Source organism: Mustela nivalis (genome assembly GCF_964662115.1).
Source record: "Mustela nivalis genome assembly, chromosome: 20".
NCBI lineage: Eukaryota > Metazoa > Chordata > Mammalia > Carnivora > Mustelidae > Mustela > Mustela nivalis.
The window spans coordinates 20014128-20025993 of record NC_139039.1 but is presented as its reverse complement, the minus strand read 5'-3'; positions in this window follow the sequence as shown (position 1 = coordinate 20025993).

Below are 11866 nucleotides of genomic sequence, written 5' to 3'. Positions count from 1 at the left end.
TTAAAAAAATCCCCTTAAAAGTGGCTAAACACAATAGTGATTATTGTCTCAAATGAACAAAACATCATGTACTAATGACTATATCAAGATAACAAAATAAATCATCTGAGAACAACAATATGAATATCTTAAAATACAGAACTGAATTCTCTGGAAAATAAGTAAAGTCATATGAACCCTCAAATCAAGAGGAAACTGAAGTATAGTGACAACACATAAACTAGGGGCTCTGGAAAATTGGAATTCTAACTAAGATTATGGTATAAATCCCAGACTCTTAGAGAGGCTACCTCACAAGGGAGAGGATGGGATCAGAAAAAGTTCCACCAGCCCAGAATGAGTAGAAGGAAGTTTGTTTTCCTTGACAAGGATCCTGAGAGGAAAAAAAAAAATCCCCTTCAAATATATGCCACTTATGCTTCCTGAAAACTCTAAGTGAGAAATTAACACAGAAATCAGTTCCTTTCAACAAAAGTAAAAGATTACCTGCTACAGTGGAAAACATTCTCAAACAGATTTTGCTGCATTCCCATACATAAAATCTTCTTTATAAGGCTCCTAAAAGAGAACTCAAACTTCAAAATAATATTTACATGAGCAAATAATATACCAGATAAGGTAACCTGCAGAATAAACTCAAGAATGGACATCTGAGAACTTCAGTTAATGAAATTCTAATTGACATTTTATTTATTTTTTGTTTTTTAAACTTCTTTTATTTAAGATTTTTTATTTATTTGACAGAAAGAAGAGACAGCGAGATAGGGAACACAAGCAGGGGGAATGAGAGAGGGAAAAGCAGGCTCCCCGCTGAGCAGGGAGCCCAATGCAAGGCTCAGTCCCAGGACTCTGGAATCATGACCAGAGCTCAAGGCAGACTCTTTAAGACTGAGCCACCGAAGTGCCACTCTAAGGGACATTTTTAAATGGAAATATAAAATGAGTAAAGACACAAAAAGAAAGAGAAGTCATATTAGAAAAGCAGGTAACTTTTGAAATAAAAATGTAATTCTTAAAGTAGAATAGCCAATATCATAAAAAATGTTTATGTAATAAAAGGTCAATCTGAGGACATTACAAAAAAGACAGCATAGGGAAATAAATAAGAAATGCCAAATCGGGTAGAAGGTCATGAGAAAAAGTATAAAAACTTCTAACCAATATCTACTTGGAGTCCTAAAAGGAAAGACAAGAGCAGAAATGTAATAATCAGAGTATTCAGAGTTAATGACAAAAAGCTATCCAGATTTCATAAATGACATGAATCCTCATATTCAAGGAGCACAATACTTCCTTAATATGATAATTAAAAATAAACCTCATCAATAAATAATCAATCAATAAACCTTGATGTAGAGAAATTGCACAGCTTCAAAAACAGAGATCTATTCACAAGAAACAGAAAAACTTCACTAATACAGAAACAAGGATGCTAACAGCAAACTTCTTAACAGCAAAAGGAAAAGCCAAAAGCACTGGAAAAACATCTTCAAATATTGAAAGGAAACAACTCATCATCTGAGATTCTAGAACCACCTAAGGTACTACTAAAGAGTAATATATATATATATGTATATTTTGATGAAAATGCTGAAAGATATTATACTAATAATTTTTCCATGAAAGGACATTCTTTAGAATTAAGGTAATTGAATCATAAAAGTGATTGGAACACAAGAAGGATGAAAAAATATGTTGTAAACAATGGTTAAATCCAAGAAATACTGATTTTATGAAACAACAAGCAAATATTGACAATAGTTTCTTAAAACATTTGAACTATAATAATGTACAAAAAATCGTAAGAATGAAGAGTGAAGAGATATTAAATCCGTTGATTTGTTTTAATTTTTATCAATTTACATAAACTAAAAAAAAAAGATCACTCATTCTTCCTACCTCCTGTCCCATATGGTAGCTCTGTTTTTAATTTTTTGAGGCATACCCAATGTGTTCCATAATAATTGCACCAATTTGCATTCCCATCAACAGTTCACAAGGGTTCCCTCTCCTCCATATCATTGCCAACCCTTCTTATTTCTCTTCTTTTTGAATATAACTATTTTAACAGCAGGAGTAATATCTCATGATTTTGATTTTCATTTCACTGATAATTAATAATGTTGAGCATCTTTTTATATACCTGTTGGCCATTTCTATGTCTTCGAGAAAATGTCATTTTAGATCTTCTGCCTGTTTTTATTTTATTTATTTTTATTTTTTATTTATTTATTTTTTTAAAATTTTTTATTTTTTATAAACATATATTTTTATCCCCAGGGGTACAGGTCTGTGAATCACCAGGTTTACACACTTCACAGCACTCACCAAAGCACATACCCTCCCCAATGTCCATAATCCCACCCCCTTCTCCCAAACCCCCTCCCCCCAGCAACCCTCAGTTTGTTTTGTGAGATTAAGAGTCACTTATGGTTTGTCTCTTCTGCCTGTTTTTAAATCAGATCTTTTTTATTATTTTTTTTTTGCTACTTAAGTTGAAAATATCAGACCTATGGTTTGCAATTATTTTCTCCCTCTTCGTACACTGTCTTTTCCTTTTGTTGATAGTTCCTTTGCAGTGCAGAAGCTTTTTAATTGAGGTAGTCCCACATGTTTACTTTTGCTTGTGCTGCTTTTGTTTTTGGTGCCAGATTTAAAAAAAAAAAAAAATTGCCAACAAGGCGCTGGGTGATACAGCTGGTTGAGTGTCCTCTTGATTTTGGCTCAGTTCATGATCTCACTTTTGAGATCAAGCCCTGCATCAGGGGCTGTACTGGGTGTGGATCCTGCTTAAGATTTTATCTCTCCCTCTGCCTCTCCCCACTCATGTTCTCTCTCTAAAAACAAATAATAACAAATTAAAATATAAAAAATTAAAAAAATAAAAAATGCATTGACAAGACTTGTATTAAGATTGCCACTTACATTTTTTCCCCGCTAGGAATTTAATGGTTTTAGGTCTTCTGTTCAATCTCTAACTTATTTTAAGTTCATTTTTGTGTATGATATAAGATAATGGTCTAGTTTCATTCTTTTACATGTGGATGTCCCCTTTTCCCAGCACCACTTATTTAAGAAACTGTCCTCTCCCTATGGTATATGCTTGGCTCCTTTTCTGTAAGTTAATTGATTACAGATGTGCGTGTTTTTTCTAGAAAGACACAATTTACCAAAACTGTGTCATGAATCCATAAATATTAAATAAGTTAAATCATGAAGGTTGAGAGTAGGAGAAAAGAATTGTATTACAGAATGGTAAGACTGTAATTCAATTGAAGACTGTACTTCAAGAAAAAAAATAGGTAATTCTGCTTCATACCTCTAATGAACTCCTGTTCGATAAATTGAGGATACATGTGTGAAGCAAGATTGAAAACTACATAAATCTAAATACAGAATAACAACTAATTCTTGGAGAAAGGTTGACTGAGGTCCTGTTGTTTGTGCTCTGCATGATTCATGGGCCACCATTTCACTCCGACTTCAGTGTAAATGCTTGTGCTAGGGTTGTATAGTCCACAGCATGAAAAAACCTGTGATGATTTGATTCTCCAGATATTTAGGTGTTGAAATAAATGGGGATAAATTCTAACTTTAGTACATAGATGATCATATTCAACTTCTCTATTCTCTTCTACACGTTTGCTATATAAAATTTTAAATAAAAGAAACAACATACAGATGCACTGCTTCTGCAATAGAAGGAAGTATCTATTACTAATGTCAGAGATGTGTCTTTCCATTTCTAAAAGGTTCTAAATCAAGAACTTTTTAAAATGTAAATAACACTGTAATACTTCTATTAATAAAACAAATAAAAGAATGATGGTTAATTCTTAAACTTTTATTTAAGCCATTAATTTTATTACTCTCCTATCTACAGTAAGCCTCAATTTGCCCTTATTTAAATTCAAGAGTCTGACTAGCTCATCTCTTCTATTCTATTTAAATTAAACCTTCTCCAGTTTTATGATTTGCAATTCAAAACTTATAACTCCACTTTAACTATACAAATATAGGATTCATTTCTTAAGTAAGTAAAAGGGTCCTGAGTTATATTAACATTGCATTTTACTAAGCAATTTAACCAGGTATATAAATTCCTTTTGTAAATATCTCATCAATTAAAAAAAATACACACTATGGCTTCTTTGTGAATACGGTAAGATATCTTGAATACGGTAAGAATATTTGAATCAATGTTTCCGCCATATTCTGAAAATTCAGTATGACAAATCATGTAGCTCTTGTAGTTCTAAATCTTATAGCTCTAACCTGACATATTTTCTACTAGGTCATTTTGTTTAACTTCAAACATCATAGGTTCTTTTGTAAGGAAGGAGTAAAAGCAATTTTCTTTTAAAGTGAACTGAAACCTGATTGAAAAAAGAATCATTCTTTTGTCAAACTATAATCTATTGTTTCAGTTAGAGAGAAATCACATACAGAAAAGAGTATAAGGGTGCTCCATGAAATTATTCTGACAAGAAGAAATGCCAAAATAATAGGATGAAAATTGTTGTCTCTTTTTCAAGAATGATGTGAACTCCAAAATAACTTGACATTTTCATGTCAAACTGTGAAATACTTGAAATGCAATATACTTGAGTACCATATACATTCACAGAGAAATTAAAATGAGTCTTTGTACTTAAAAAAACCTAATGAACATTGGAATTTTATCCATAAGAATATGCTTTTTGGCTGACCTTTAAGTATTCTTTTCACTTTTTCTAGAGAAGTACAGTATTCTACTGTTCAGGAAAGATCACTATAAATTATAGCATAAAGTGAATATAATAAAAAAACTTTTAGTTTGTTTTCATCATAACCATGTTCTTGTGTAGAAAATGTTATTATAAGGGGATATTGAATGTTTTTTTTTTTAATTTTTTATTTTTTATAAACATATATTTTTATCCCCAAGGGTACAGGTCTATGAATCACCAGGTTTACACATTTCACAGCACTCACCAAAGCACATACCCTCCGTACACTTTTCTAGTTGTTATAGGTGTATAATGAAATAAATATATATAAATAATGTACAAAATAAAATTAATATAAAACAACCCTGCTCTTATGCTCCTAACCTAATTGTGGACACAACTTAGGAGCACACAGGGAAGAGGGGGATGTGCAGGAATGGAGAGAGACTGATTGTTGTGCATAGCTGTGGTTAAAAAGCCCTCCTCAGAAGAGCTGACACTTAATGTAGACAGTGAAGAATGAGCCTGACAGAGCTTTCCCACATTGTAGGAATTGATATGCATATATGAGAAAGTTATGGATTAAATTATTGCTTAAAAATATTAACTGGGACCTTCCCAGAAATCATCATAAACATACCTTCTTGAAGCTGAATTCTAGTGTGGGGGGGGGTCATTATGAATTAGGTCCTTCTCTTAATGAAAACAATGAACACTGGTGGATTTTAAATGTACAGTTTTTTAAGAACATTAAAAAATTGCAAAGGTAGTAAAGGACATGTCAAAACAAAAGGGAAAGGAGGTTCCCATATAAGCCAGTGGAGCACAGGAACACTGAAGTTACACAGTGCAAGATATAACTACTCAGGGGAAGTTGACTTCAGTTTTGGAGTCTGGTAGGAGGAAACAGATGTCTGAGGCCAGGGCCTGAACAAGCCATGCAGCCTTAGAAGTGACTTCCCAAATTAACTTGAGATCCCTGCAGTGTGAGGCTGAAATGAAAGGAAATCAGCAATCCAACACACCCTGAAGCATCATTTCCACACTGGTGTGTCACCTATCAAACAAGACAAAGACTAGAAAACATGACAAACATAACAGTAAACAGAAGAGATCCAGGAAAGATAAAATGTTTACAATTCTTTCTTTGAGGGGGTGGTATCGTTAGGGTTTGGTTTACTTCAGACTTAATTAGTTTTGTACAGATTTTGTAATTTCTGTGTATGAATTGTTTTTATACACAATATTTCTGACACTAATGAGTGGGTTTTTCTCATACTAATAACCAATTCTCCAACTCTCTGAACACCATGGGTGTACAATTCAATTAAATTCTAACACCAACTACTGGAGTTGAGGCAAGCGTCACAGGTTAGGGGCTCAGACCCACAAGACTGTCCCCAGCTTCAGATGTCAATCACAAGTCCTGGGCCTCTCCTACTTCTTACTGATCGGCTATAAACTGAGGGCTCTCACAAAACCCTCCTCGGTTCAATAACTTGTTAGAACAGCTCACAAAACTCAGAAAGTCTCTTTACTCACTACTGCTGGTTTATTATAAAAATTATAACCCAGGAATAGCCAAATCCAAGAAGGAGGCATAGGGACACATAAGCAAAAAGGCACAAAATTCCCATCCTCTCATGTGCACCTCAGTATGTTTGCCAACCTGGAAGCTCTCCAAATACCACTCTTCAGCATTTTTATGGAAGTGCCATTACATAGGCAAGATTGATTAAATCACTGGCCATGGGCGATTAACTAAATCTCAGAGATCAGGGCCTATTTGTTCTTCTGACAACCAGGCCCCATCTGAAGCTATCTAGGGGCCCACTGGGAGTCATCTTAGCAGGAACTCAGATATGGCTTAAAGAGTCTTATTATGCATAACAAAAGCTACTCCTATCACTCAGGAAATTCCAAGGTTTTATGAGCTCTGTGTCGAGAAGGAGGGATCAAAGACAAGTATAGCAGTATTATTGTATCTCACTATTACACTCTGACAACTAAATGAAAGAGTACATTCAAGATTTTTTTAAAAAATGTAAACAAGTAGAAAAAAATCATAAAAGTAACACAAGAGAGAAAAAATTGAAATAGAACAGGAGGAATGAATAGAAAACAAAAATTAAGTCAGTGAATATACAACTAACATGACTAATGATATTAATGAATAGAATAAATACACTAATTAGAACAGTAATATTTGAGATTGGATTTAAAAGTCCAACTGTAAATTGTTTACAAGATACAATGTAAAATGCAAGAATATAGAATGACTAATGTGGATGAATAGAGAGTATATAAATACTAAGCAAAAGAAAGGTGATGCAGGGGCGCCTGGGTGGCTCAGTGGGTTAAAGCCGCTGTCTACAGCTCACGTCATGATCCCAGGGTCCTCGGATCAAGCCCCCCACATCAGGCTCTCTGCTCTATGGGGAGCCTGCTTCCCCCCCTCTCTCTCTGTGCCTCTCTGCCTACTTGTGATCTCTGTCAAATAAATAAATAAAATATTAAAAAAAAAATAACCAACTGGCTCAGTTGGTTAAGCATCTGCTTTTAGCTCAGGTCATGCTCCCATGGTCCTGGGATTGAGTCCTGCATCAGGCTCCCTGCTCGGTGGGGAGTCTGCTTCACTTTCTGCCTGCTGCTCCCCCGCTTACGCTCTTTCTCTTTCTCTCTCACAAATAAATAAATAAAATCTTTAATAAAGAAAGAAAGAAAGAAAAATTTAAAAAGAAAGCTGAGGCAGATATGATATTATCAGAAAAAATAGACTTTAAGATAATGTAGTATTAATAGAAATTAACAGAATTGCTTAATAATAATATTTTTGCTTATTTTCTTGTCTTATTTTTCTGTCACATACTGAAGTATATTAAAGATTTTACACTATGTTTTTGAGATTTTTCTCTTCTCTGTAGTTATGAAAATTTTTATTTATATACTCCTAGGCTATGTTTTTAAATAAATAGAGTTTAAAATTATTATTAGTTCTTGGTAAATTAAAATTTTTATTATTATGAACTAACCCTCATTATTTTCTGTTAATGTTTTTTACCTTAAAGGCTATTTTATACAATACTAACATTTTGTATGTTATGTCTTTATCCATTCATATGCTTTGTCCACTCATATGCAAATACATATGGAATTGGAATCTAAATAGGAAAGGAGATAGAGAATAAAGAAAGAATACTAGATACATATCAGAATATTTTCTAAATTTAATGGTGTAGAGATTAGCATGACCCCTGTGCAAGGATGACATGAAAATCCATGAAACACTCCATATTTAAAAAGAAAAGAAAAAAGAATATTTTCCAAATGTAGTTCAAAAAAACAAAATTAAATAATCATCCCAACCAAGGTAGTTATTTATGAATAATTTTAAATGCCAACCAAAATAATTATAAAGAAAACCTCACTGGATACAAACTGAGGAAAACCAGAGATAAAGAGCAAAATCTTGAAAGGAGACAGCAAGAAGACACATTGCTTGTAAAAGAACAATGATATGAATTACTGTTGATTTCTGACTAGAAAAAAAAGGAGGTAGAGGATAATGGAATGCCATCTACAAAATGCTTTAAAGAAATCTCTCAACCAAGATTTCTATATCCAGTAAAAATACACATTAAAGATAATGAGGGAGATCATATGATAGTTGTCTTTCTCTGCTTGACTTATTTCGCTAAGCATGATACGCTCTACTTCCATCCATGTTGTTGCAAATGGCAACATGGAGGCTTAAGTGGGTAGGAGAAGAATAAATGAAACAAGATGGGATTGGGAGGGAGACAAACCATAAGTGACTCTTAATCTCACAAATTGCCTTTCTTAACTGTAATGCAGTGTTTAATAAAACTCTTAAGTGTGTTTCTGTTTAAAGTATTCAAATTTGTCATCTCTTAAGCACAACAAAAAATGAATGTTAACCCATGGGTACTAGTAAAATCCATCAAATCTCTCTCTCCACAAAACCCCCTCCCCACAAAACTTCTAAATCTTGGTGCTTCTCAGGATCCACTCTAAAAATAAGGTAGCATTTTAGATGGGATCTCAATAGAGACTCTCCTGCCTCCCTTGAAAAGATTTCCAAATCTAAGTCACTGTCAGTGATTGAGGAATTTATACATTTAAAATAATCTCAAAGGAACTATCTTTATTTTAAGGTGTAGTAGTTTTTGATATTTATTATATAAACATATATAATATGTTTTTTGATTTTTTTAAATTTTTTAATATTATAGTATCGGTGGATGTTTAAACTTATAGTAATGCTAAATCTCTTACCTGAAATAATAGTAGGCCAATCATCAACATCATCATCATAATTTATTATATATATATAATATATTATTATTAATATTTATTATTATTAGTAGTAGTATTCCTCTAAAACACCAATCCTGTTTCCATAAAAAAGCCTTTAAACTTAATTGTCTGCCCCATCTGGAATGCTCATTCCCAAGATCTTTATATGGCTGGATCCTTCTCAAAGTTCAGATCTATGAATAAATCTTTCCTTTCCAGAAAAACCTTCTCTGATTATTCAGTCAAACATATAATACGCCCCCACGTCAACCTCTATCTTTGGACACTTTTATGTTCTTTGATGCACTTAGCACTTTCTCAAACCGTGTTATTTATTTGGCCACATGTTATTTGTCTTTTTCTATTAGAATAGCTAAGAGAAAGAACCTTCCTTATCTTTTTATTTATTTATTTATTTGACAGACAGAGATCACAAGTAGGCAGAGAGGCAGGCAGAGAGAGAGAGGGGGAAGCAGGCTCCCCACTGAACAGAGAGCCCGATGCAGGGCTCGATCCCAGGACCCTGAGATTGAGACCCGAGTGGAAGCAGAGGCTTTAACCCACTGAGCCACCCAGGCACCCCAAGAAACTTCCTTATCTGTAGCACTTACTCTGCACCTGAATTTCTTAAAACAATGTTTGAAAAATAGTATACACTCAGTACTTTTTAATGTCATTGAAGGAATAGAGACATTTAGGGATAAAGTCAATGTGTGATTATTATCTTATTCTTTGGTAGAAGTTAGAGGTTAAGATCTTGAGGGCTCTAACATCACTACCTAAGTTTGGATCCTCACCCAGTATCTACCATTTGTGTGGCTTTCAGTTTGCTAATGCTCAAAAGGGAAAAGAAAGAAAGAAAGAAAGAAAGAAAGAAAGAAAGAAAGAAAGAAAGAAAGAAAGAAAGAAAGAAAGAAAGAGAGAGACACTGCTGTACTGGATTAGTAAATGCAAGTAAACTAGTTATTGTGTACAGCAAAAAGGAACTCAATACATAATTTTTCTTTGCTCCTAATAAAAAAAAAAAACAAGTAATCTTATTGCTATAGTAATATATGAAGGATTTTCTAGATTAGAAAAGCAAAAGAATTGAGATTATACACCACGATTCTATTGTTCACTGAAGACATTAGAAATGACACATTCTAAATTAACTATAAAAGGCAGGGCATACATAGAAAAAAAAAAGTAAATCAGTCCATAATGCCCTTGAATTGCAGAAAAACAAAAGATTAAAAAAAAATGACTGGGAATCCAGCCAACAGCCTAAATACAGCATTTTTCATCTACTTGTGAAATTACAATGTAAAAGCTCAGTAAAAAAAGCAAGATTATGCATATTCATACCCTGGTTCAGTGAGGATGATAAATGAAACAAAGCCACAAAATCATTCACTGAATATGACATGATTGCATTCCTTTTCATAGTTACCTGAAAACAAAAATTATGATGTAAAATTCTATTATGTTTTCAGAAGAAAAAGAGTTTAAATTTCAAAATGAAAGCAAAAATGGAATACACATTTTAAAAATTCTCAAATGTTACATGATTTCAATGTACTTTTTTTTTGCTTTTTTAATTAAGAAAATTGGATTGAAACAAAAATCTTACAAGAATATGAGTAGTTATACTAATTCCCTGAAGATTTCAGAAATTTAGATCTGGTAATGCTTAATAAATAACCCAAATTATCTTTTTTAATATTTTAATATGTTTTCCAAATAAAAATTAGATAGTCTTTAAAAGTATTTATTTTATGGCACCTGGGTGGCTCAGTCGTTAGGCATCTGCCTTCAGCGCAGGTCATGATCACAGGGTCCTGGGATCGAGCTCTACATTGGGATCCGTGTTTAGCAGAAAGCCTGCTTCTCCCTCTCCCTCTCCCACTCCCCCTGCTTGTGTGCCTCTCCCACGGTGCCTTTCTCTGTCAAATAAATAAATTAATTAAATCTTAAAAAAAAGAGTACTAATATAACCTTTTTTGTGGTACTTAGCATAGAATAGTATTTGTTTGATGAATGTTCAAATTTTTTTGTTAAAAAAAACATTGTTATTGCACTATATGAAAGTGATGAGGCTTTGATGATACATTATAGTAATAACTCATCAAAACAACAGCACTTTGTGCCATATATTAAATATATCCCCCAAATTCTCATCTTTCCAATAGCAATGTAAAAAATCTTTTACCAGAAACTCCTTTTTGTTTAGATCAGCTCTACACATTTAACCCTACACATTCATATTTTCCTTTCTTTTTTTCTACCAAGGATTTTATTAAACAAGATTTTATTGCCTAAGTAGATTCTTTTTATTCTTCTAATGCCTGAATAGTATTTCTCTTTTTTAAAAAACTGACACCCCAATCAAATCCCAAATATATTATATTAACTTAAAATAGGCATATGTGTGTGTGTGTGTGTGTGTGTGTGTGTGTATAATTATGCTTTTATATGTGAGCCTCATGAAAACCACAAAGCAAAGACCTATAGTAGTAGATAGATAAAAGATTATGATAAAGGAATCTAAGCACAATACTAAAGAGAGTCATCAAACCAAAAGAGAACTAAACAGAGAAAAAAGACAAGAGAGGAACTACAAAATGGCCAAAAAACAATGAACAAAATGACAATAAATGCATGCCTATTAATGATTACTTTAAATGTAAGTGGAAAAAAATGTAATTGGAGTAAACTCTCTAATCCAAAGATATAGAATGACTGAAGGGATGAAAAAAACAAGAGCATTTAAATGCTGCCTACAAGAGACACACTTCAGATGTAAGAATACACACAGACTGAAAGTGAAGAGATGAAAAAAAAATTGGTCCACATGAGGT